This window comes from Panthera tigris, chromosome B3 (assembly GCF_018350195.1).
Source record: "Panthera tigris isolate Pti1 chromosome B3, P.tigris_Pti1_mat1.1, whole genome shotgun sequence".
In the NCBI taxonomy this organism is placed as follows: domain Eukaryota; kingdom Metazoa; phylum Chordata; class Mammalia; order Carnivora; family Felidae; genus Panthera; species Panthera tigris.
The window spans coordinates 21054554-21080638 of record NC_056665.1 but is presented as its reverse complement, the minus strand read 5'-3'; the positions used below and the strand labels follow the sequence as shown (position 1 = coordinate 21080638).

The 26085-nt window shown below is 45.4% G+C and overlaps 1 protein-coding gene across 8 annotated transcripts in view; it reads left to right on the top strand.

The window, feature by feature from the left end:
• APBA2 (amyloid beta precursor protein binding family A member 2) overlaps positions 1-26085 on the top strand; it is a 266585-nt gene that overhangs the window by 130171 nt on the left and 110329 nt on the right. For 6 of the 8 annotated variants that reach the window (XM_042988243.1, XM_042988248.1, XM_042988245.1 and 3 more), the window contains one exon: positions 12094-12147. The exons of 1 other annotated variant lie outside the window; for it this stretch is intronic. The gene's annotated coding sequence lies outside the window, so the exon portion shown is untranslated. Of the gene's footprint in view, positions 1-12093; positions 12148-23635; positions 23752-26085 lie in introns of those variants that run through there. One more of the 8 variants, XM_042988250.1, reaches the window with a different exon arrangement.

The window sequence follows — 26085 nt, the reverse complement described above, 5'->3', positions numbered from 1 at the left end:
GTTGTAGTGTTCTTTAGGTAAGAATGAAAATGATAATGAAAGACATCATTAAACCAAAGGCAGCCTTGCATGTGGGTTAAAGTCCTGGCACCTAAAGGGCATGGGTTTATCAGGGTCGGGGAGAAGTTCATGAAACTGAAGTCATTGCCCATTGCCTACTCGTGTCCTCACTCTGCAAGCTGGTTGTGGGATTCCCTTGTACAGACCCTGTAGTGACCACACTGTTCCCGTCTTTTGGTGGGCTTGGATTACCTGCCAGAAGTCTGAGGTTTGGTAGAACATGTCTGCAGACAGCTCCAGCCCAGCCCCCATCTCCCTGTGTGTTTTGCTCAGCTGTTGTGTGGGGAGGGAAATGCAGGATGATCCTTGCTTGAGTAGAGCCCTATTTTGAAATTGAAATTCATTTCTTTGCATTTGTTTTTTTGATGAGAGGCTGGTTGTTGTTGGTGTATGTGTGGTGAGTCATTGGTTTTAGTGTTAACATTGCTAAAGATCCTGTTCTGATGTGCAGTTTGGGGGCCAGTTTTGTTTCCTTTCAGCTTCTGCTGATATATTATTTTCTAGAGTCTCTTCTAGCATACTTAAAAACCCAGACTCGACTTTAACTTTTCTCATAGAGGCTGCTGTGGGGTGCGGAAGCCCCTGGGGTATGTGGTACAGAGAACAGGTGACCTCCATGAGGACTCAGTCCTCACCAGTAGCATGTGAGGGAGCAACCCAGGGTGGGATGGAGGGGCCTGGTCTGGGGACAGCTCTGAGGCAGCTGAGCTCCTTCACCCACGAGGTGGAGGACCTCTCTCCAGTGCCACCACAACAGAATCCTGTCTTTTGGGAAACCCATAACTGGGGAGGGATGTGCACAAGGGGGTTTCAGAGTAGTAATGTGGGACTCTGTGACCCAGAGCACCCAGGCCACTCTGCAGCCTCTACCCCTGGGCCAGGGTCCTGCTGAGGTATAAGGGGTACTGGGAGCCCCCTGACCTGCCCCAGGAACTTGCCTCTCTCTGAGTTACTGAGCTTTCTCTCTGAAAAATGGCACATCCTGGGAGAGCACCCCGACTTTCATGCTCTGCTGTGAGGCATGCTGCCAGCTCATTAGAGAAGGGCTGCCAAGGGCTGCAGAGGAGGCATGGGTGGGGATTCTGGAACCTTTCCTATGTACCAGGTGCTGTGCTGGGTGCCGTGAAGGCAGACCTGGGTCTGGGGTCCTCCCTCTGAGGGGCTCACAGTGGGTGGTAAACACGTACCTGATACATTCCTTCTGGGGGCACTGGGGGATGGGTGAGAGAGGGAGTGGGGCTGGCTCCAGGGCAGCAGGGCTCCAATGGCTTTATAACAAGAGCCAGCATGAATTTCTCACTGAGTACCTGCTGGCACCTCCTGTAAGCCACACAGCAATCCCACCATGCAGGTTTACAAGCAGTTCTTATTATCCCCATTTCATGGCCAAGGACACTGAGGCTTAAGATTACAGAGCTACTGAGTCCTGCTCCAGCACGCACCCCTGGGCCCCGAGTTGGCCTCTGTCTTGATTTCCTCCCAGGGAGGGCTGCTTTCTGTCCTGAAGGCTGAGGAGGGACTGAGGGAGCTTTATGATCCTGTGAAGCCTTCTCTGTTTCTCATGTGGCCTCTGAGGCTCAGGGCAGTGGGAGGGACACACTGTGGTCACAGCTCGTAAGCAGAGGCAGGATCTGAAGTTGGGTCTCAGACTCAGAAGCCTGGCCGTCTCACTGTCCCCTGCCATCTCTGGGGCGTGGAAGAACGGCCTGGGATGCTGTGTAGCTCGGTGCTCTGATACCTCATTAGTGGGGTTCAGGGCTGAGCTTGAGGTGGCTGTGGCAGAGAAACCTGGGGGGCATCACACCGTGTGGGCTCCTGTCTGAGCCAGGCCTTAACTGGCCGGGGAAAGAGGGAGGCCCTGGGGTGTCCTGGTCCTGAGTGGCCGAGCCTGGCCTGTCCAGTCTGCCCGCCCTGCAAGGTGACAGCTGACACACAGGGGCGTCTGCCTGTCCTGTACCATCTCTGATGCTTTCACCGGCGCCTCCAACACCACACATGTTCCCCTCACTCCTTCTAGTTCTCACCACGTCGTCTCCCTCCCTTTGTTCACAAGGGCCAGGCAGAGAGTAGTGAGTATTGAGCACAAGCGCAGCAGACCCAGATTCCCAGTGGCCATTTTCCCAACAAGTCAAGGTCGAAAGGAGAGTGCTACGCCCTTCTGTCATCTTGACAGTGGTTTTTGTTGTTGTTGTTGCTTTTTTTAAGAAGGAAAGCAAGCATGGAATATATATTAAGCATTATTGTTGCTTCAGCTGTCACTTCATAGCAAGAAAAGTGGTTGTTTCAATTAAAATGGATTTTGGACAGACTTCTTTGAATGAGTAAATTGCAGAAAACAGCACAAGTTGTGAGATGGGGGATTTAGGCTCTTAAAGAGGATTGAAAATAAGTGGTCTGAAGTACTTATGGTGGTTCCTCGGGATTGATATGCTTTGGTTCTGCCAGATGTAACTGGTTCTGACTGCTTTTACTGGATCAGTTGACTCTGACCAGCCCAACTGCTTGTAAGGAATGCACATTTGTTTTTTCTGGAAGCTGAAGTCAGAGAGAGGAAGACAGATACAGAGAGACGTGATGGGGCCCAGATCCTGGCTTCTGGGCAACCCTGCCCTTCTCTGGTGGCATCAAGACCTGGGAGGAGCAGTTGAGGAGGTGGACCACCCTGGGTGTTGCTCCCACATCCCCCTTATCCCTGCTGGCCTGCCTCTCAGGCTCAGGCATATTTTTAAAAATTATTTAAAAAATTTTTCTTTTAATGTTCATTCATTTCTGAGAGAGAGAGAGAGAGAGCGAGAGAGAGAGAGAGAGGGCGCGCGCGAGGGGCCAGAGAGAGGGAGACACAGAATCTGAAGCAGGCTCCAGGCTCTGAGCTGTCAGCACAGAGCCTGACACGGGGCTTGAACCCACAAACCGTGAGATCATGCATGACTTGAGCTAAAGTTGGGTGCTTAACCCAGGCCTGAGCCACCCAAGGGCCCCAGGGCATATTCTCTCTTAGCCTAACAAGACTCCCTATTTTAATGTTAATAGAGCAAATCCTTCTGCCTCCTCTCCCCACCACCGACCAGGACCCATGACTTTCCACTTTAGATGGCACTTTTCTATGTTCCTTATGCTCCTGAGGAGAGAAGCTATTCCTTGGTCACCCAGGAGGGTGATGTGCTTTCCTATCATCTTCCGTGTCTTTTACCATCCACTGTTTCTGCCTGTTAGCCAGTGTTGACCTAACTCAGCTCTTTTGGATTAAATTTTCATTATAAAATATTTGACATACAGAAAGGTAAAAAGAATTATGTACCTGAACATCTGTGTATCCACAACCCAGTTAAAGTAAAGAATATTGTTATATTGGTTGTACTTCTGTGTAACCAATTATGCCAAAACTTACGGCGAAAGACAGTGAGCATTTGATACTTCGCACATACAGTCCATCTGGGAGCAGCGTGGCTGGATGATTCTGTCTCAGGGTCAAGGTGTGGGCCAGGGCCATAGTCATCTTGAGGTATGAGATGACTTTTTTTTTTATTTTATTAAAAAAATTTTTTTAATGTTTATTTATTTTTGAGGGGTGAGGGACAGGGGGAGAGGGAGACACAGAATCCAAAGCAGGCTCCAGGCCCTGAGCTGTCGGCACAGAGCCCAGTGCGGGGCTCGAACTCAGAAACCATGAGATCACGACCTGAGCTGAAGTCGGAAGCTTAACTGACTGAGCCACCCAGGCGCTCGTGGAGGATCCACTTTTGGGATTACTTCACATGGCTGTGGGCGGGAGGCTTCTGTTCTTTTCCATGGAGTCTCTCCACAGTGCTCTTTTGCAACATGGCGGGCAGCTTGCCTCAGAGCGAGTGATCCAAGAGTCTCGAGAACCCTGCAGTGCCTTTATGACCTAGACTCCTTAGCCACACGTCATCATCTCTGCCTTGTTCTGTTCTCTAGACCCAAGTTATTAAGCCCGGTCCACACTCAAAGAGAGGGGAATTAGGCTCCACCTTTTGAAGGGAGTGAAAAAGAATTAGTGGACATACTTTAAACTGTCATAATTACCAGTATACCTGGAGCCCCTTCCTGATTGCATTTCTTTGTCTCCCATGCAGAGGTATTAGAGTTATTAGAGTTTTGGTGCACGTTTTATCTTACTGCATTAGTCAGTGTCACTATGCCAATTATTTTTGCATGTTTTTAAGCATTGTGTAAATCATATCAAATTGTGTGTGTGTGTGTGTGTGTGTGTGTGTGTTTGTGTGTGTGTTTGTAGCTTGCCCCCCTTTTTTTTTTTGCCTCACATTATATCTGTGAGTTTCATCCACGTGAAAATGTAGCTGGACCTTATCCCTTTTCACTGCTGTGTGGCATTTCATTGTAGGAACATAATACACTCTATTCTTTCTCCATTGGTGGATGTTCAGATGGTTTCCAGTTTCTTGCTGCTACAGACAAGGCTGCTAGGAATACTCATGTGTGTGTCTCTATGTGGCCATGAGCTGGATTTGTCTAGAATATGTAGCAAGGACTGGAATTGCCACAGGATAGAACGTATGAATCTTTACATTTCTGGAAGTGGCCACGTTGTTTTCCCAAGTGGGCCTACTAATGAATGTTCCCACCAGTGGTGTGTGGGCTCCCCTTCCCCTTGTCCTTGATACCTCTTGGTATTATCAGATGTTTTTTAATTTTTGTCAGTCTGATGGGTGAAAGTGGCCTCTGCAGGGGGTCTTAATTTGCATTTCTCTGCCTATCAGTGAGGTTGCACCTCTTTTCATGGATTTATTTTCTTATATTGATGTATATTTATTTCATGTATTTTTTATTCTGTGAATTACTGGTTCATACCTTTTGTCCCTTTTTTGAATTTTCTTATCCATCATTTCATCCTTCATCTGATTTATGTATTGTAAACATCTTTTCCCATTTCTTTGTACCAACAAAATGTGGGAGCTAAGAGCATGGGTTCTTGGGCCACGCTGCCAGGATGAAGTTCCAGCTGCAGAATTTCTTGTGTGACCTTAGGCACACCACTTAATAACTTTTGTGTGCCTTTTGTGTACAGATGAGTTTCCTCATCTGTAAAATGGGGGTGATTAAAAGATTCACATCTGTGAAACAGTTAGTGCCTGTTTCAGGAAGCATGGTATGGGCCAAATAAACCCGGATGTGCCCTGCATGGTCATGCCAGACCACGTACATGCATCATCACCTTGCCCAGAGCTTTCTCAAGCACTGTGTCCTCATTTGATAAGATTGGCAGGCAGTGCTTCTCTCTGGCTCTCAGCCGTCTGGATGACCCTCCCTTCAGCATCCCTGAGCTGCTTGAATAGAACACGAAATCCCAGCCTCCCTCCAGGGGACGTGGGGGAATTGGAAGGCAGCAGACTCCTTGCAGCAAAAATAGAAGCCTCATTTGCTTAGGAGAGAATAATAATGAGGAGAGCCCGGCAGATGCAGGCTTGGAAGGCGCCTCTGAACCCTCCCCTGCATCTCTTGGGTCTGTGCAGACCTGCCTGAACCCTCCCTGCCAGCCCTCCCTTTGCCCTTCACCCTTGTCTCTTACGGCACCACTTTTGGCTGTCACATGGACAGCCTTGGCACTGCGTTCTGGTTTTCATACCTCAGTGTTGCACTTTTCTCTCATTCCACAAAGCCAGGCAAGAACTCCAAACACAGGACTCTGTTTAATACCAAGAATCATCAGAGAAACAGGTCAGATGTTACAGGGTAAATCTGGGAGCCCTGGGAGCCATGTGTCTGTCCACGGAATGCCGTCAGCTGCTCAAGGGCAGATCTATTGAGATTAAAACACGGTTGGATCTGGTCACCTTTAGTTTCAACCCCAACATGAATAAATTAGATCAATACTGATGTAAGGAACTCTCAGGTTTATTTGGTAGAGCCTCAGAGGATTTTACATAAAAGCAAATGTGGGAAAAGTAAGTTAGCGATATTGGATGTTAGAGCCAGTTTTGGTTTAGAGCAAATTTCTAGGTTTTGAAACGGATCGAAATAATCCATGTCTGTACCCCCAGCTCTGCCGTCGGGGTGGCCTCATGGGCCCCACGGAGAGGAAACAAATAATCACCTTGAAAGAACAGTCCCTATTGTGGAAACTAATCACGTATAGAGAGTCTCTGTGTTGGAATCTGGAGCAGGGAATGAGGATCTTCCCAAACCAAGGAATCTGGTGGTAGAATGTGGCTCATTCTCCGTGGCCTGTCACCTCCAGACTGAAAGATAAGCTTACATGAATGGAGAGTTTTGGCCATTTCGTTGGTAGCAATTTGTAGGTGACTCCTAATAATTCTTTTTTTTTTAATTTTTTTTAACGTTTATTTATTTTTGAGACAGAAAGAGACAGAGCATGAACAGGGGAGGGGCAGAGAGAGAGGGAGACACAGAATCTGAAACAGGCTCCAGGCTCTGAGCGGTCAGCACAGAGCCCGACGCGGGGCTCGAACTCACGGACCGTGAGATCATGACCTGAGCCGAAGTCGGACGCTTAACCGACTGAGCCACCCAGGTGCCCCAATAATTAATTCTTTTTAATAGCATTTTTAGAAGCCACCTTCTCAGATGAAACCATTGTTGTTTAAAACTTCAAGACCTTTGAAGACAGAGTTTTAAATCCAGTTTGTTCCCAAAACATTTGCTCAAACGAGAATCTCAAGGTTTGAGCTCTTTATTCTAAAGATGCAGCTTCCTGCCCAGGAGAAAAATAATACATGCTGGTGTTTATAAATGGAGTTAGTAGCATTTGAAGACTTTACCTTGCAGCTAGTAGGGGGCTCAGTTATTCAGAATTTTGAGATTTTTATTTGTAAACAGTCTATTCATGTCCACTCAAGCTGGAAAATCCTCCAACCTTACCGTCACTGCCCACCCCCTCCCCTTCCCCAGCCCCCTTCCCACCATAACCTGGGCTACATCCTTTTGTTATCTGGCTCTGAGGACCTGGAGCCCCTCTCTGAGCCCAGCTCCTGTGTTCTCACTGTAATTGGTCTGGGGCCAGTACTTGAAATGGTTCCTTAGGGACCTCTTACTTTCCCTTGGAAGGACCCTGCTGTGCCCAACTTAGCACTGTCCCTGTGTGTCCTTCTCATCAGGAAGTGGCAGACCCCCCTTGCCCCAGCCTCACATTAAACCTGGGGAGCATCCTCACCCCCACAAAGTCCTATCCTGTGGTTCCAGCCATACCTGTGGGGATGCTGGGCTGTCTCATGCCGCATCCCCCTCAGGGCAGCTTGGGGGAGCTACAGTCCCAGGTCCCAGGAGGCCTCCTCACTCAGCAGCTTATCTGCCAGATGCTGACCTCTGCCAGCTGCCTGTTCCACTCTGTGAGACAGCCCAGTGCAGATGAGCCCCATGGTCACCTGGGCTGGCCCATGAAGGCCACGTGCTCTCTGTTATGCAGAGGTGTTGACAGTCCCATGGAATACCTGGCTTTGCAGCCACTGGGCTGGTACTAAAAAGAGCTACACTCAAGCTGGCTGCAGTGTGCAGCTGGTGCACTCTGCCTGTGATACACCCTGACCCTTCCCCTATCATTCTGGCCACTGTGCTCTGTGCAGACCCTTCCCAGCCCTCTCCCAGGTCCTCTGCTCACTGTGACCACAGTCTTCCATCAGCATGTATTTCGTTGAATCTGGGTTATTATTGCTCATCAAATTCTACTTGTTCTACAACCCAACCCCAACATACCATAAGATCCCCAAACCCGCGTACCCAGGGCCCAGACTCTTGCAAAGCGCTGGGTTGCCTCTTTGGTTCAAGGAACTGTAGGTGTAGCTCTCAGGTCTGCTGGAGGAAGAAATGCTACTATGACAGTGGGGTGGTGATACTGCTGTGCAGGTCCCCGGCCAGTTTGTAAGGCTCTAAGATCAACCTTCCTGCCTCTGTGCTGGACACCTCCACCTCTGTCCGCCTCTGAGCCAGGCATCCTCCCAGGACACCTTCCAAGTCTGAGAGTCCACGAAACTGTGAGTGTTGCCTTAACTTTGCCAAGGAAGTGCTTATACAGATTGGTTGTGACACCTGCTTCCCCCAGCACAGCATCGGCCTGTGTGTTCCAGGACTAGCATCTCCTGCTTTGGGTGGAGGCTAGCACGTGCTGCTCTATCCAGGCTCATCGAGGTTCTCTTAAGTAGCTTCCTGTCTCGGGCCTCCTCCCCAACCACCTGAGTCACTAAGGAGCCCTGAGGATGGTTTGTGGATTTGGGGCCTCCCATCGCCTCCCCTGACATAATATCAAAGGCAATCATCAAATTTATGAACTGTCCACTCTAGGCAATATTTAGGATTTCTGTTTACCTCCTGAGTGTCTGAAAACGTGGCATTTCAAAGGCTCTGTTTGATCAGAGATCCAATTGATTGCCAGGAATGTGCATGCCGCATAATAGAGAACCCACAATGGCAGGTTGCAGTGGGCATCCTGGGAGAAAGTTAATTAATCCTGAAACCAAATACCAACTGCCTCAGCAACAGCAGTCATAAGAGAGCCGAGCCTTGTGGTATTTGAAGTCAGGCTGCTGGAGGGCTCTTTATTGGAAGTATTCTCTGTGCCTGAATTCTGCTGTGGATTCAGTGCCTCAGGCCAGGGCCTGCCTTTCCTTCTGTACTTGGTTCCAAGGTCTGGGGTCTCTGGACCCTGGAGAATCCAGTTGTCAGCATGCAGACAGAAAGAGCCTTCATGGCATCTCCCAGGCTCCTGTGGTTTTGTATTTCACATCTCCCCTGGGAAGCTGGAATACATGATAACCTCCCCCTCTCCCCCTCCCCCCACCCACCCGAAATAACTTGTGGGTTATTTGTGGGTGGGCCAACAACTTGGAAAGTGGAGTGTTTAAATCTTACAGGGAGACCTGTGTACTTCATTTCCACCCTGAGGCTTGCTAAGAAGTAGGAGATGATTCCAAAAATGATTGTGCATTGCCTGAAGAAGAGCAGACTCTCAGATTTCTGTCTAATCACAAACGGCCAAGATGAACAGGGGAAGTAACCTGGCCCTCAATGCCTCCAGAGAGGCTAGAAAAGAGGATGGGATGTGTGTTTGGCCAAACATGGCTGAGAAGAAAAGCGTGGCTGTTCTGAACTTGTAGGTGACCCTTTGTGTTCATTCCAGCTGCTGGAATGGAGCAGGCCCTCCCTGGATGTGCCTGGCCAGGTGAGGGACTCAGAGCCAGCAGGGACCAGCTGACCCCCAAGGACCTTCCCAGGTTTCGGTGCTTGTGACTTTGTTGGTTTTTTTAAGGTAAACTGTCTGTCCAGAGACACAGTTCACCAAAATAACACAACCCTGCTTCAGCCAATGCAGGCAAGGGGCCCTGAGAGGACAGGGAGAGGGCACTGCTGCACGGAAGAGAAAATTCATATTTTTCTTCGGAGAAAATGGAAAGTGGTGCTGGGTCCAAGTGGTAGGTGACCTTGCTATTGAGTTAAAAAGCTGCTGGGGAAATTAGAGAAGACAGACATGAAAAGAATGCTAATGAATAGTGGTGGACCAGAGCCCGGAACCCTGATTCCTCCACCGTCCACAAGGGGTACTTGTGTGATGCCTATAAATAGACATTTAAAAACCGATTCTAAATTGAATTAAGATGTGGGCCTGTTTCCTCCTATGGAAGAGCATTATGTAAAGTGCAGAGCTCTGCCTTTTTTCCAAGGCAGTTTGGCGATTCTGTGCCTCTGTTGGGAATCTGTGTGGAGCATGTGGGGGATGCTCGGGCTACCTATGAATGAGACTCTGTCCTCTTGGGAGACTTGCAGACTGAGGGCAGGCAGAGAGAGAGAAAAAGAGTGAGCGAGTGAGTGAGCTGGGGCTCCTTCCTCCAGGTGGAGCAGGGAAGCCCAGCTGAGCCTGAAGGCAGGCTCTGAGTTTCCCTGAGCTGCTTCTGGGCTGGGAGTGGCAGAAGCTGGACTTGTGGGCAGAAGGACACTTCCATAGGCCCACAGTGGCTCTGGACAATGCAGGTAGCTGTAGACCTCTGAGAGGGGAGGGGAGGACACCGTGGACATGTGGGGAGAATTCCAGCCTGTGCTAGTAGACCAAGGCTTCTAGGCTCTTCCATGCAGCCCTCTTGATCAAAACTGCTAGAGTGGTGGATTCTGGGAGAGGACCAAGGTCTTTCTCACTGACCTGCTTGAGTTCACAGAGCCAACTTGTAGCAGAGTGCAGAATGGAGGCCCTGTCTTACGACCACCAGTGAAGTGTTCTTGCCTCTGGACATAGCATTTAGTATGTGCTCTGACCCTGAAATCACCTCTTTTTGGAAGTCCTGGGATGGTGGGATTTGGGGGTAAAAAAGGAAATACCGTTTGATGGTAATGTATTCCCAGGCAGCGTTTTGGGGGCTTTGTTGCGCTTTCCCAGCCACATTTAAGATTGAACTTATTGTCTACTTTTGCACATGATGAAGCTGAGGCCGACAATGTAAGGGGATTTGAAAGGCGACCGAAGGGGCACCTGGGTGGCTCCGTTAGTTGAGCATCTGACTCTTGGTTTCTGCTCAGGTCATGGTCTCACAGTTCTTGGGATGCAGCCATGCTGTCAGCACAGAGCCTGCTTGGGATTCTCTCTGCCTTTCTCTCTGTCCCTTCCCTGCTTTCACTCATGCTCTCTCTCTCTCTGTCAAAAGAAATAAATAAACTTAAAAAAAAAGGCAGCAGAAAGCACCATACCCTTTGGAAGAATTTGAACAACTGTGTGAATGTCAAGTTCCCTCTGAGCAGAGACCAGCAGATTACAGATATACAAATGGCTTGGCCAAAAGGGAGGTACCTGTGGCCTTCTAAGGGATAGCTAGTCATTTTTAAAAATGTCTGAACTAGAGGCATCTGCAGTGGGCCAGTTTGGGGTGGCAGGGAACTCCCCCAAATTCCCTAATTAAAACCCACTCCTAGAAATGTCTGTCTAGGGAAATGAGAATGACTGTCAGTTTTCATTAAAAAAGTGTCAACCCTGGTTCCAGGTTAGACCTTTGTGATAAAGTAGAAGCCAGTGTCTGCCTGTGCCAATAGCAAGACCATATTACCTTCCCCCCTAGGAATGATGTCATCCCCTGTGACTTCAGGACCAGACTGAAGGTGAACTGTCCAGCCAGCACAGCTATTCATGAAATGCTATGCTCTTGGACCTTCTGTTCCCAGCAGACAAGGACCCGGGGAAGAGGCTGCCATTGCTGTGGTTTTGAAAGGAACAAAGACGTTCCTTTATAACGCATTCTGTCTTTAGCCAAATTGGAGGGAGAAGAGGAATTAAAAAAAAAAATTAATTCCAGTATGGTTAACATACAGTATTGGGAAAAGAGGAATTTTGATTTGATATATAAGACCAATAAATCCCCCTCCTCTTGCACCATCCTGGGCTTCCAGCTTCTCTGGGTTGTCTGCTGCCCCTACCTTGAATTCCTGATCTAACCCAGGGCCTTGCCTTGAGCCCTTGAACCTATTAGACTTTCTCTTCAGCTTTCATTTGCAAAGCTGTCTGTCCAAGAGGAGTGTGAAACCTGGTGGCCTGTTTTCTGTTCTCTTTTTGACACCCCGTTGCCCATGAGGAGGGGTGGGCTGTGAATCTGGGCAGAGGAAATGAGCAGTGGCCCGCTTTCCTTTCTCTTTCTTTTAATCTGTCTTCATCTCCCCAGCCCCCACAGGCACACCTACCTCCCTCTGAAAGTGTCCCAGAATACCGGTTCTGCACACTAGTGGGGTCAAGCTTTGTTGTGGGGAAATACATATTCATGAGGGCTTTGAGGAGCTTCATTAAAATGCGGAGGCCTCTTCTTACAGAGTGATACACAAGCCATTGCTTTATTTGCCCAACATGATGTTCTTAAGGCAATAATTATGTGAGGAATGGCTAAAGAAACATTTTAATTTGTTTCTGGTCATTTGTGATGGTCTCATTAGAATGAGAACCGGTTCACTTTTACAGGTAATTCAAAACCTCTCACTCGTTCAGATGTCTATACTTGCAGGAGCGCTATGTGATCACCCGTATCTTTTCTGAAACCCAAGTAATTTCCTCTATTTCCTTCTGTTTTATTGCAGAAAGATTTCATCACCAGGAGGTTTTGGGGGACATTACCAACCCACTTGTTTTCGGTAAGAAATATGAGGTCGCCTTGCATGGAGTGCGGTTTTGCTTCTGACATGTGTGAAATGGAATTATTTTCCTCGAGGGATGCCACACTTCAGGTGGATCTGGGCATCTGCCACGGTTCTTTATTTCCTGGGATGCTGGGATGTGTAATTCAGTGCGAGCCTCCACACAGGGAGTCTGAGGCTGGGGCTTGATTCACAGCCAAGGAGCCCGTGAGCACTGGGCTCACTGCGGAGTGCTTATATTGCCTAGAATGGACGTCTTTCCCTGTCACCCCTGAGACAGCAGTATCACAACCTCCCCCCATCCCCTCCTCACTATACTAGTGCTTCTGAAAACTGTAGTCCAAACCAGCTTCAGTCATTTATTTGTGAAACTCTTATCTAGATTCCTATTTATATCAAAAATCAATGTATATCACCAACAATAAACGCCATTTGCAACCTTTCACTATCAAACTTGGGCGACATTGTGTCTAATTAGAAGTGCACCACTGTGAAATATCAGGACGCCGAGAGGAAGACTCTAACTTTGATCCAAAAGAGCCCTCCTAATCTTCTCAGGGATGAGGGATGGCTCCGTGTTGCTGTTGCCCTGTGGGTGAAGCTATTCTGCGGCCCTGATCCCCCTGACCCACGGTCAGCCCTTGGCTTGCTCTTGCCCTGTAGGACCTGTAGCAGCAGATTTGCATAGGTCTTTGTAGCCCCAGTGCCAGCTGGCTGCCTGGTAGAGGGGACACTTGTAGGAGATTTGTTCTGACTAAAGATGAGTAGGTGTTCTTTTTCCTGGACCAAAGATACCCTAGTGGCTGGGTTGTGGAGAAGCTGATGTATGGGTTGGGGTATGTTTGGAGAGCAGGGTGGAGAGGAGACTGTTGTTGGAGGTTAGGCAGCTGGGGACCAGGAATTGTCTCTGTGTCTTGATGCCAGAGCAGGTCTGAGCTTCTGATGGATTCCGTGGGTTCTTATGCATCCATGGGCTTGGATAGGGCAGCACTGGTCAGCAGTCCAGAGTGTCATATGGAGGGAAGTAGTGGCTTGGGGACTTCCAAATGAGAGAAGTAATTTGGGATTTCCCAGTGGGGAAGTTCTGTGCCAATCTGAGGATAAAGACGAAGATCAGAGGGGGCAGAATTGGGATACCAGAGCCTCAAGACCGGGTCCCAAACCACTGTTTTGCCTCTGGGGCAGTAGGAAGACACAAGGCCTGCTGTTTGGAGCTACTGAAAGAGCCTTCTTTTGTAAGTCAAGGCAGCTGCCTTTATTTTACTTGCTAATCCAGCCTCTATCCTACATTAGGTAACTCCCCATAAGCACTGTGCTATTCATGGGCAGGAATTCACCTCACATTGTATTGGGGATTTTTCTTGTCACACATGTCCTGGCTGGATTGTGTGGTCACTTTGGGGGTAGGGAGGGTGGCACATTCATAAGGCATTTAAGAGTTAGAATAATCAGCCCCTCTCCAAGGAAGTAGAGGGGGAAATGTTGCAGGAACTGCATGACTTGTAACGCATTTGGGCATAAGAATAAATGAGTATTTTTCTAACTTTTCCTTAATTGTCAGTCTTTAATGTTTATGAATTTACTTCTATGCTCTCAACGAGGCCTTTTCAATCTCGTTTGCTTTTTTTAAAAATGTTTATTTGTTTTATTTTGAGAGAGGGAGGGAGGGAGGGAGGGAGGGGGGGAGAGAGAGAGAGAGAGAGAGAGAGAGAGAGAGAGAGAATGTGAGCAGGGGAGGGGTAGAGAGAGGGAGGGAGAGAGAGGAAATCCTAAGCAGGCCCTGCCACTAGCACAGAGTCTGATGAAGGGCTCGAACTAATGAACCACAAGATCATGACCTGATCCAAAATCAAGAGTCAGATGCTTAACCGACTAAGTCGCCCAGGCACCCCCTGTTTGATTTTCTGTTTAGACTCATTTTTTTGGTTATTTATTTATTTTTGAGAGAGAGGGAGGGGGAGAGAGAACGAGCAGGGGAGGGACAGAGAGAGGAGAGAATCCCAAGCAGGCTCCACACTACCAGCACAGAGCCAGATGCAGGGCTCTAACCCACAAACCGTCAGATCATGACCTGAGCCCAAATCAAGAGTCAGATGCTTAACTGACTGAGCCATCCCATATAGATTTCTCAGTTACCCTTAGCTATGAAAATACTGAAGAATTTTAGGGGATACTGGGAAGGGAGGAGATTTTTTTGCAATTGGCAGCAAGGGTAGCTTGTGAAGAGAGATGTTCTTATGGGGAATGGGTCTCACAAATTGTGGTGACATTCCGATCTTCTGGGAGCCCAGGGTCAACCAGCCAGTGCAGTCCATCCAGCCTGTCAGAACTGTCCAGCATGAAATTGGCCTCTTGAAGTTTTATCTAAATGAAACTGGGGCTGTCGTTGCTTTTTGATGGAACCGCAGGGCAATTCTGTTTGTGCCTCTAAGGTATAAGGCATTTTTTTCTTTTGAGCCCAAAAAAGACCTAGTGGGATTTTTACGTATCCTGAAAGACTATTAGAGTATCAAAGTCAGCTGCAATAGACAAGACATCTCACTCTCTTTCCGATTGTGCTCGCTCATCTGCAGTGTAATGGGACTGCCATTTAAGTGAATACACTCGTCATGATTCTTTGCAGCTTCCCTGCAGAAAAGTGTATTTCTTCTGTGAGAGAAAAGTGGCAATGAGATGGATATTTTTAAATGTCAATTATTGCTGGAATGAATCTCTGTGAGGAGAGCTGCAGAGAGAAGAGACCGGGGTTTATTTATTTTTCTACTGCAAATGAACCACTCTGTAGCATCAGAATACTAATACCCAGAGTCTATGCCTGACATCTCCTTCTAAAATAATTTGGTGAATATGCTTCTGCTTATGGTAAAAGTTGGGGGCTGTGTTCCATTTTTTTCCCCCTGGCGGGGATTAAATCCTAGGCCTCAGTATTCTATGATATCAATCCTACGGGCTGTTGATCTCTATAGTGTTTGGATTGTAATTACAGCTGACCATTGAACAACATGGGTTAGGGATGCTGACCCTCATATCGTTGAAAATCTGCATATAACTCTTGACTCCCCAGAAACAACCACTAATCACCTATTGTTGATTGAAAGTCTTAACGGTAACTTAAACATTCAATTAACACGTATGTAAAATTTTTTTATGTTGTATGTATTATATACTGTATTCTTATAATAAGCTAGATAAAAGAAAATGTTAAGAAAATCGTGAGAGAAAGTACACTTACAGTACTGTCGTATTTATGAAAAAAATAATCTGCCTAAAAGTAGAACTGTGCAGTTCAAACTCATGTTGTTCAAGGACCAATTGTATATAAATTTAGTGATTTCCTGAAGGAATGGTGGAAAGATTAATAAGGTGTGTTTAAATCATGGGCAGTCTCAGAAAATATATGTTAAGTTAGAAGATGTTGCATTCGCAAAAATTTTTACGATTTTTGGTAATGTCAGCATGCTCTTGCCCAAGTGTAAACACATAAAATGCTGTGTAAAAGCTGACCAAGAATTATTTTAAAATACAAGATCCAGGGGGGAGCCTGGATGGCTCAATCGATTAAGCATCTGACTCTTGATCTTGGCTCAGATCATGATCTTATTGTTTGTGGGTTCGAGCCCTGCATCAGGCACTGCACTGACAGTGCAGAGCCTACTTGGGATTCTCTCCCTCTCTCTCTCTCTGCCCCTCTCCTGCTTGTGCTTGCTCACTTGCTGTGTCTTTCTCTTAAATAAATAAACACACATTAAAAAAATTATAAGATCCAAAGAAAGACAGTGAAATTCCCAGCTACTAGATTAAAAGAAAACACAAAACTGGAATGTTAAGGGGAAGCTGGCATAAAGGTGGGGCAGTGAGGTTCTGATAGAAGGTTGCAATTAAGATTGTGTGATATTTGTGGGATGAGTGGGACCGGATGGTGAGCCTAATAACAAACTCTCACATGTACAGGAACACAGGAGGTGGCAGAGATATATTATTGACAAGGTGGGAAGTGATGCAGGACAACTGGTTGTCCACATGGGAGAAGCTAAAATGGTATCCCTACCTCACAGCATACACACAAATAAATGCCAGTAGAATTAATGACTATGAAGGGCAAGATATTAAATTGTATACAAGAGATTTTTTATATGTCCCTGAGGTAGGAAAAGGTAAGACATACACACAGGCACAGAAAAGATCAGTTAATTAAACAGCAATGTTAGCAGCTTCTTTAAGAGCAGGGATATAAAGGTTTAGGGGGGCCTGGGTGGCTCAGTCAGTTGAGTGTCTGACTTTGGCTCAGGTCATGATCTTGTGGTTCATGGGTTTGAGCCCTGTATCGAGCTCTGTGCTGACAGCTTGGAGCCTGAAGCCTGCTTTGGATTCTGTTTCTCCCTCTCTCTCTGCCCCTCCCCTGCTCTTTGTCTGTCTGTCTCTCTCTCTCAAGAATAAAAAACACTAAATTTTTTTTTAAAGGCTTAAAACAAACTATCACCTGGAATAAATATCTGAGATGTATTTACTGTAAGGGATTAGCATTCTGTCTGTATAATAAGGAACTATTCCAAATCAATTAGAAAAAGACAATGTAATTGAAAAAAATGAGCAACTGATATGAAGAAGAAGGGGGTGGGATGATAACGTTGGGGATGCCTAAATGGTGTGTTCATGGATGTTTGTCACGTTACTCTGTACACTCATTTTTGTGTATTTGAGAAAGTTGATAAAAGAATAGGTTCTAATGCACAACTCACTGTAGACCCACACAAACCTCTCTGCTCTTGTGTCTGTCTGGCAGGGCAATCTTGCTCCTATGTACTAGCTAATCCTCTGACTCGACTGGAACTGCTGACTTCTTAGGCTCCCCTTCTTATGGGTAGTTCTGCATCCGTCTTGTCATTGAAATGGTTAGGGTTTCTTTCTTTCTTTTTTTTCTTCCCAGCTTTATTGAAGTGTAACTGGTAAACAAAGTGCACATATTTCATGTATACAGTTTAGGGAGTTTGGACATATACATACATTCATGTTACTGTCACCACGACTTACTCATTACCTTCAAAAATTTCCTTGTGTCCCTTTGTGTTTTGTTTGTTTTATAGGAAGAACACCTAACATGAGATGTACCTTCTTAAAAAAATTTTTTTGAGTACATAATACCTCGCTTAACTATAGGCATTATGTTTCATGGCAGTTCTCTAGAACTTACTCGTCTTGCGTAACTGAAACTTTCTACCCATTGAACAACTTCCCATTTCTCTCTCCCCTCTGCCTCTGGCAACCACCCTTCTAGTGTCTACTTCTATACCTTTGAGGACTTTACATGTAAGAGGAATCACGCAATATTTGTTCTTCCATGACTGCCTTATTTCACTTAGCATAATGTCCTCCAGGTCCACCTGTGTTGTTGCAAATGGCAGGATTTCCTTTGTTTTAAAACCTGGATAATATTCCACTGTACGTATATATCTCACTTTCTTTATCTGTTCATCTGTTGATGAACATTTGGTTTGTTTCTATGTCTTGGCTGAATGAGCCAGGCTTTGCACACTGATCTGCCCTGTTGTTTCAACAGCAATGTTCCCATAGGTTTTTTTGTTTTTGTTTTTCTCTGTGTGGCTGATCCCTCTTCCATGGGCTTCTCCCCATCTTGATAGACGAGGCTCAAGGGCCACCCTTTTTGGGGCCTTCATTGGACACTTAAGCCCCAGGTGAGCCTGTTCTGTGCTCTCCTGCCTCACTGCCGATCTCTCCATGGACTTGCATGCCTGCTTCTTCTGCATCCTTCAAATGTCCATCCCAGTTACCTCATGGATAGTAGATGCTCCAGAAGGCTGTGCTCACTGTGTAGCTCTAGTTTCTTAAACTTCCAGAAGCTCATTGACCTCATCTGTAAGTGGGGACTTGTGGTTTTCGGGGCTACTTGTGAGAATGAACCACATCATGGATGGAGAGTGCATGGCATGTAATTGCTGCCCAATATTATTGGTGTCCTTCCCCGGAGGAAGCAAGGAGAGGATCTGAGGCTGGCCATTATGATTTGCTTTCAGGCTTGGTATGTGTGTTTTCAAATACTTGAAAATACCTGCTCTGACACCTAACTTTCTTTTTCTTAAAGTTGCAACGTGTTAAGAGAGAAAACATTTCATCAACACCTTTTTTAAAGGATGAAAAACGTGTTAAGAAAATAGCAGTATGAGCTGCTACTAGGTTGAGCTCCACATAATTAGTGTGATTAAATTGAAGGAAGTTAGCCATTACTGTATGTAACTTTTTATTCATGATATTCAGATCTAATTAATTATACCAAGTTCTAATTAATTACATGAGTGTGTAAGCTGGCATTCTCAAACTGTGTTCGGTGGAGTCCCAGGAGATGTTCCTGAAAATAGTAATCCGCATTCAGATCAGGCTGGGACACGCTGTCTGTACTGCCCCCTCTTGGAGAGTCCCAGAGCACCATATTAAAGACCTTTTGAAGTCCTGCAAGAAAGCTGCTTATTTAATTCTATTTAACTCCTCATTTTCCAAACTGATTTTGACTACAGGTGCTTCTAGATACATAAGAAAATGCTAACTGAAGTCAGAACAGTTCTTATGCCATAGCTTGTGCTCGGACTGGTTGATAAGCAACATATATGTTGATGAGGACATTCCTTAAGTCTTCCAGGGTAGCACTGCTGGGGTCTGTATTGTGGTAGACCATACTGCCAAGAGTTTTTCTTTCAGAGTCCAGGGCTGGTACAGATTAATCTCTTTTCATGGGTGTATCACTTAATTTCCTTTGGTCAATCTGCAGGGGAAAATGGTGGTGACTTGCCGGCCCTTCAGGGTGGCTGTCAAGGTGAGAGTACTTAGAAGTGGCCTCCTTCACTCCTGGCCTGTGAAGGGCTCCTGTAGTGGTTACCAGTTTTGGCAGAGACCCTCATTTACAAAGGAGGCCATGTTACTGAGCATGTCCTGGCCTCAGGGTCAGAGAGAGAGAACCACTCACCTCCTGGCAAGGTCTTTGTCGGAGGTTTGAAAGGGGACAACTGCCCTCCATTTTGTTTCCCAGCCACTTCAGGGAAGTGTAGAGTGTTGTGATGTAGAATGTAGAGTGTTAGAGGAGATGATTTTGGGGAGAGGTGACTCATCAGTCCTGTAGGTTATGCAGGAGGAGTGAGGTTTAACCTTTCATCTTGAGGGGGGAGTATACATTTCTCGGCGGGGGGGAGAGACAGACAGACACACAGACAGACACAGAGAAAGAGGAAGGTGGAGCATTCCAGGCAAACAGAAGTATGTGTATGATTTAAGCATGGAGACATGAAGTGACATGACAGGCCCTAGGGGATGTAGTTGACCTTGAACAACGTGGGGGTTAGGGGCACTGACCCCCCACTCCCCCCACACCATGCAGTCAAAAATCTGTGTATAGCTTTTGACTCACCAAAAACTTAACTACTAATAAATAGCCTACTGTTGACTGGAAGCCTTACTAATAACATACACAGCTGATGAACACATTCTGTATGTTATATGTATTATATACAACACTCTTACAGTAAAGTAAGCTAGAGAAAAGAAACTGTTATTAAGAAAAGCATAAGGAAGAAGTACATTTATAGTATTGCACTGCATTTGCTGAAGTAATCTACACCTCAGTGGACCCTAGCAGTTCAAACCCATGTTGTTCAATGGCCAGCCACAGTTGGCTTGACAGAGTAGACAGAAGATGCAGTAGGAGGGGCCAGACTGTCCTGTTCACATGGCCATAGAGAAGCCTAACAGGGCTGACACCATAGGTGACTGTGGAAGGCAGGCAGAGGGGGTGAAGGCCCAGGTGCTGGAGGCTCCTCACATGGTTCCTGGGGAAAGATGCTGTGTCCTGAGTAAAGGCTGGTAGAGTGTGGAGGCAAGGACTGAGGTGACAGACACCAAGGAGGAAGAGGTAGCAGAGCCATGTGGAGGGAGCAGGAGTTGGGAACTCGGAGAGAAGACCATATTTGAGGTGGAAATAGAATTATTGAATTCCTACTTCATGAAGGGCCAGGGAGCTTTTGAGGGGGTGGGGGTGGGGCTGGGGAGTCAGTCTCTTAGGCCAGGCTGGCTGAGGCTGTGGGTGGGGGTGACCTCCACGGGGAGTGAAGGAGCCTGAGGAGAATGGCCAGAAAGTGGGTGGAAACCAGGAAGGAAGGGGGCTGAGGATTTTCATCGGCTGGGAGACCAAATAGGATTTTTAAAAGGCAGAGAATGTGGCTGTGGGATTTTTCTTTTTCAGGAGCACAGACTAAGAAGGGGAGAAGAGAAGGGGGTGGGAACAGAAGGGAACAAGGTATTTTTCTGTGGAGGTGGAAAATTGATTGTTCAGTGTAGTTTATGGATGAGGAAAGAAGCGGTGCGTGTAACACACGCACCGAGGAGGGAGAATGGAGTGGGGCCTGGGTGCCAATGAAGAGAGCTTCTTGTTTCCTGGAGGGAGTGTTGGAGGAGAAGACTCTGGGCCTTTCTAGCTGTGACCTCTGTTGTCTCTGGGAGGTGGGAGTCAAGTCTGTGAAGAGCAGAAAGGAGTCGCCAGGATGGAAATACATTCAGCACCTGTGTTAATCTTTTGAGCAAATATCTCCAGTAGTGGCAAGTGTACTTTGGGAGGGTGGATTTGACTCATCCTGATTTTGAAAGTCATTCCCAAAGACAACCGGCCTCCACTGTTATTTTTAGCCATGAGAAGACTGGAGTATCTGTGTGGTCTCCCCAGGTCCTGAGAAAAATGACACTCATTGGAGTGTTTGGCTTTTTGTCTATATGCAGTTTTGACAGTCCTGTTTACGGTCCTGCAGCAAAGACAGGAGAGCGAGGGTGTTGTTCCAGACGGAGAGACCTGTCAGTTGTCAAAGAAAATTAGCTCCTGTGTGTGATAACTTGAGACTCCATATCAGAAAATCCCATCAGCTTTGGGGAGCAATTAGCTTTGAGATAAATCATAACTTCCTCTCCTTTCTCAGGGCTCTGGGGGGATGGGGTCGGGTGCAAGCCAGAGTTCACAGCACCCTAGCTGCGCCCACATTCATTGCTCCCTGGGTGACTTCTTTTAGTCACCAAGTCATGAAGCCAAGGATTCCTTTAGGCTCTGAGAGGCCCTGGTTGCCTCCGTTTCTTGGTGAGGTCCTATATTTGTGCAGGGGCAGCCCCTGGATGGAAGGCACCTTGCAGATGATTTCACTTCTACCAGTGCACTCCTTTTCCCTACGCCTCAGATCCAGAGGTATGAAACAGTAGCATTCCTTTATTGAGCACAGTTGTGCACCAGACAAAGGTAGAATCAGGCTTAATCAGAGCTCCTTAAACTCTGTAAGTGGATGTCATGATTTCTGTTTTACAGAGAAGATAGGTTTAAAACAGGATATCTTAGGCATGGCCAGACAGTATACAACTGAGCTGGGCGCTGTGGGGCACAACACGGTGAATGAAGCATGTAGCACACCTCTCCCCACCTCCCCTGCAGACTTAGAGGTGCCTGCCGGCCTCCTGCAGTTACTGCCTCTGGGCAGGAGGAGGACCCCCAGTGGCCCTGAGCCCAGCCCTGCTCTGAGGGGAAAGTTGCTTTGTGACCTGATGCCTCTTTGTTTTCTCATCCAACAAAGGACTTGGGGAGGAGGAATGGGGAGTTTAATGGGTAGAGAGTTCAGTTTTGTCAAAGAAAAGAGTTCTGGGGATGGATGGGCGTACAACAGTGTGAATGTGCTTAATGCCACTGAATTGTACACCTAAAAATGGTCTAGATGGTAAATTTTATTATGTTTATTTTAGCACATTTTAATTTTTTAATGTTTATTTTTGATGGGGGGGAGGGGCAGAGACAGACAGAGATACAGAATCTGAAGCAGGCTCCAGGCTCTGAGCTGTCAGCACAGAGCCCGATGCGGGGCTTGAACCCGCCAACTATGAGATCATCACCTGAGCTGAGGTCAGATGCTTAACCAACTGAGCCACCCTATATTTTAGCACATTGTAAAAAACAGAAGGTACACAGCACCGTATTCTTGAATGTTGTTATTAAAAGCACAGGGCCCATCACCGAGACACTTAACATGTATAGATTCTATCTACAATTATTCTTCACACCCCTGAGTTTGTGCCTTCCCATCATTCAGGGACTTGGTTTCCAGTCTCTCCTCTCTCCTGTTACTGTGCTCCAAATGTCGTCGTGATCTCTGTCCTTATTCTAGTCTGGCTCAGATGGGAAGCTGTTCTCTACGGTGGTTTTGTCAGGTCAAAGCGTGTGAATGTGTGTGAGAGAGTGTGAGTGAGTGGATATGAGTCTATGTGTGAGTGTCTGTGAGTGTGTATGAGTGTGTGTGTATGTGTCTATGTGTTTGAGATGTGCGAATCTGTGTGTATGTATAAGTCTGTGTCTGTGTCTGTGTGTGTGTATGTGTATGAGTCTTTGTGTTTGAAGAGTGTGTGAATCTGTGAGTGTGAGTGTCTCAGTCTATGTGAGTGTGTCTGTATCAGTCTGTGTGTCTGTGGGTGAGAGTGATGTGAGTGAGTCTCTGAGTGTGTGAGGGGGTGTTTGTGTATGTGTAGGGGAAGCAGGCTGGATCCTCCTTTTAGATGCTGGACTAGTAAAAGAGAGCCTAGCCTGGGGATCGTCCCCAGGTGCCCTTAACCCCGTAGCGCACCAGGACATCATAGAGGAGGCTCCAGGAAGCCTGACTCACAGAAATGAGGGCAGTGTTTACAGTGCCATGACAGCAGGCGGAGCCCCTGGCTCAGAATCAAATCTGAAAGAAAACTTTAAAAAGTGAGCCTTTGCCCATAATATGGTGGCTTCTCTAGTCTCATCTGAGTTGTGTTCTTCCTTCCCTGTCACAGTCCACACCGCGTAACAACCACTTGGACTTACAAAGTGATAGAAAGCAGAAGGAGGCTCTGGAGACTCACCTTTTCAAGGCCTCTGTTGTTAATTGCATAGTGTGCAAGATCAGCAATATAGACCATAATATGTTTTTTTCAAATAAGCTTTTTATTTTTTGATTCTTTTAAATTAAAAATTTTTTTAATGTTTGTTTATTTTTGAGAGAGAGAGAGACAGAGCACGAGCTGGAGAGGGGCAGAGAGGGAGGAAGACACTGAATCTGAAGCAGGCTTCAGGCTCTGAGCTATTAGCACAGAGTCTGACCCGAGGCTCGATCCCACGGACCCTGAGATCATGACCTGAGCTGAAGTCAGATGCTTAACCAACTGAGTCACCCAGGAAACCCTTAATTTTTTTTTTTTGAGAGGGAGAAAGGGAGAGCGTGAGCAGGGGGTGGGGAGGAGAGGGAGAAGGAGAGAGAATCTTAAGCAGGCTCCATGCCAAGTGCAGAGCCTGATGCAGGGCTCGATCCCATGACCCTGGCATTATGACCTTAGATGAAATCAAAAGTTGGACACTCAACCCCTCTTAGCTACCCAGGTGCCCCCAAATAAGCTTTTTAAATTGAGGTGTACTTTTCTGCTTGTGCAAATTATTGCCATGAATTTTCTCAAAGTGAACACATCCATGTAAACTATTACCCAAATGAAGAAATAAAGCATCACTAGAACCCAAGAATGCCATCAATACCACAATATCTTAATTAGTGTGATTTTATAGTAAGTATTTAGTTCTGTTAGTTTTAAGTCCTTCAGTTTTGCTCTTCAATACTATCTTGCTATATTTGGCCTTTTGCATTTTCATATAAAATTTAGAATCATTCTGTCAATTTCTGTATAAACACTTGCTTGTGAAATACTACTGAGGTTTTGATGAGAGTTCTTCAAATTATAGCTCCATTAAGAGGGAGACTTTATGCTATTGTCTCCTAACCCATGAACATGTAATTTCTTTCTCTTTGGACTTAATGCAAGTTTTCTTGATATATTTTATAGTTTTGTATGTATAACATCTTCTGTTAGATTTCTTCCGAGGTATTTGGGTATTGTTTTGTTTGCTATTGTTATTGCTATCATAAGTGTTTTTCTTTAATTCTATATTATAATTCCTTTTCATGGGTATTTATAATGTGATTGTTTCTTAAATGTTTCCCTTATATTTATCAACCTTGTTAAATTCATTTATTAGTTGTGGTAGTTTATTTGTAAGATCTTTTAGATTTTCTACATGCATAATCATGCTGTCTATGAATAATGAGAGTTTTTTTTTTCCTTTTTGTGCTGATTGCAAACCCCAGTTCAATAATTTCCCTCTTGGGGGAAAATCTTTCAGTATTTCACTTTGAATTAAGCTGGTTGCTCTCATTTTTTTGTGTGTATGCATACTATTTATAAGAACAAAAAATTTCCTTTTATTCTAGTTAGCTACAGCTTTATCATGAGTGGGGGTTGAATTTTATCAAATATTTTTTCTGCCTCTAATTAGTCAAAGACTATTTTCCCTTTAATTAATGTGAATTATATGATTGATTTCCAAATATTAAACCAACCTTGCATTTCTGGACTACAACTGATTTGAGATATGATATAGTTTTTATGTTGATTTAATGATTTTTAATAGCTCTTTTTGCAACTGTCTTTAACAGTGTTTTGCCTATACTTTTATTTTCATATAATGTCAAGGTCAGGTTTTGGCATCAAAGTAGTGATGATTTTATAAAGTGTACCTCTTTTTATGTTCCCTGGAAGATTTTGGGCAATATTCGTGTTTCCCTTTCCCTCTCTTCCTCTCTCCTTCCTCCCTCCCTCCCTCCCTCCCTCCCTCCCTTTCTTCCTTCTTCCCTGTCTTCCTTCCTTCCTTCCTTCCTTCCTTCCTTCCTTCCTTCCTTCCTTCCTTCCTTCCTTCATGTTTGGAAGAGTTGGGAAGCCACTGAGGTTGGAAATTATTTGAGAAGTTTAATTACAGATTCAGTTTCTTTAATAGATACAGGACCATTGGATGTTTTTTCTTCTGGTGTCAGTTTCACTAAGTTGTGTTTCAGGAAGCTGTGCATTTCATAAAAACTGTGACAGTTATTTGTGTTAAGTCATTTATTATGTCTATTATTATCTTTTACAAATGATATCTACCTGTTCATTTCTGATATTGTAGTTTGTGCATGCTCCCCCTTCCTATCTCCTACTCCCACTTTTATCATGCTAGGGATTTACAAATTTAATATTCTTCCTAAGAACCAACATTGGGTTTATTGATTTTCCCCTATTATACATTTGTTTTCTCTTTCAGTTTTTCCTGCCCCCATATTGATTATTTCCTTCAACTTTATTTGGGGTTTAATTTGCTGTTATTTTCAAAATAATTGAAAATAAATAGATATCTAGGTTATTTTTGTAGCCTTTTAAAATTTTCTAATAAAGAAATTTAAAGTTATAAATTTCCCCGTAAGCCTGCTTTAGCTGTAATCTACTACTTTTAATTATTATAGTTAGAAACACATAAAATATGCCCTTTTTAAGTGTATAGCTCAGTGGTGTTAACTATATTCACATTGTTGTGAAACTTATCCCCAGGACCTTTTCATCCTATAAATGTGAAACTCTGTACCCATTAAACAGTAACTTCTCTTTTTCTCCTACCCCCAGCCCCTGGCAACTGCCGTTCTTTCTGTCTCCATGAATGTGACTACTCTAGGTGCCTTATATAAATGGAATCATACAGTATTTGTCCTTACAACTGGCTTTTTTAGGTTAGTATATTGTCTTCAAGTTTCATCCATGCTGTAGCATATGTTTGAATTTCCTTCCACTTCCATAATATTCCATTGTATGTTTATATCATGTTTTCTTTATCCATTCATCCATTGATGGACATTTGGGTTGCTTTCACCTTTGGGCTGTTGTGAATAGTGCAGCTATGAATATGAGTATGCAACACTATTTTTAAAAAGTATTTTTATTTTTATTTATTCATTTTTTATTTTTTATTTTTTTGAAAGAGTACACATGCATGAGAGTGGGGGAGGGGCAGGGAAATCTTCAGCAGGTTCCATGCCT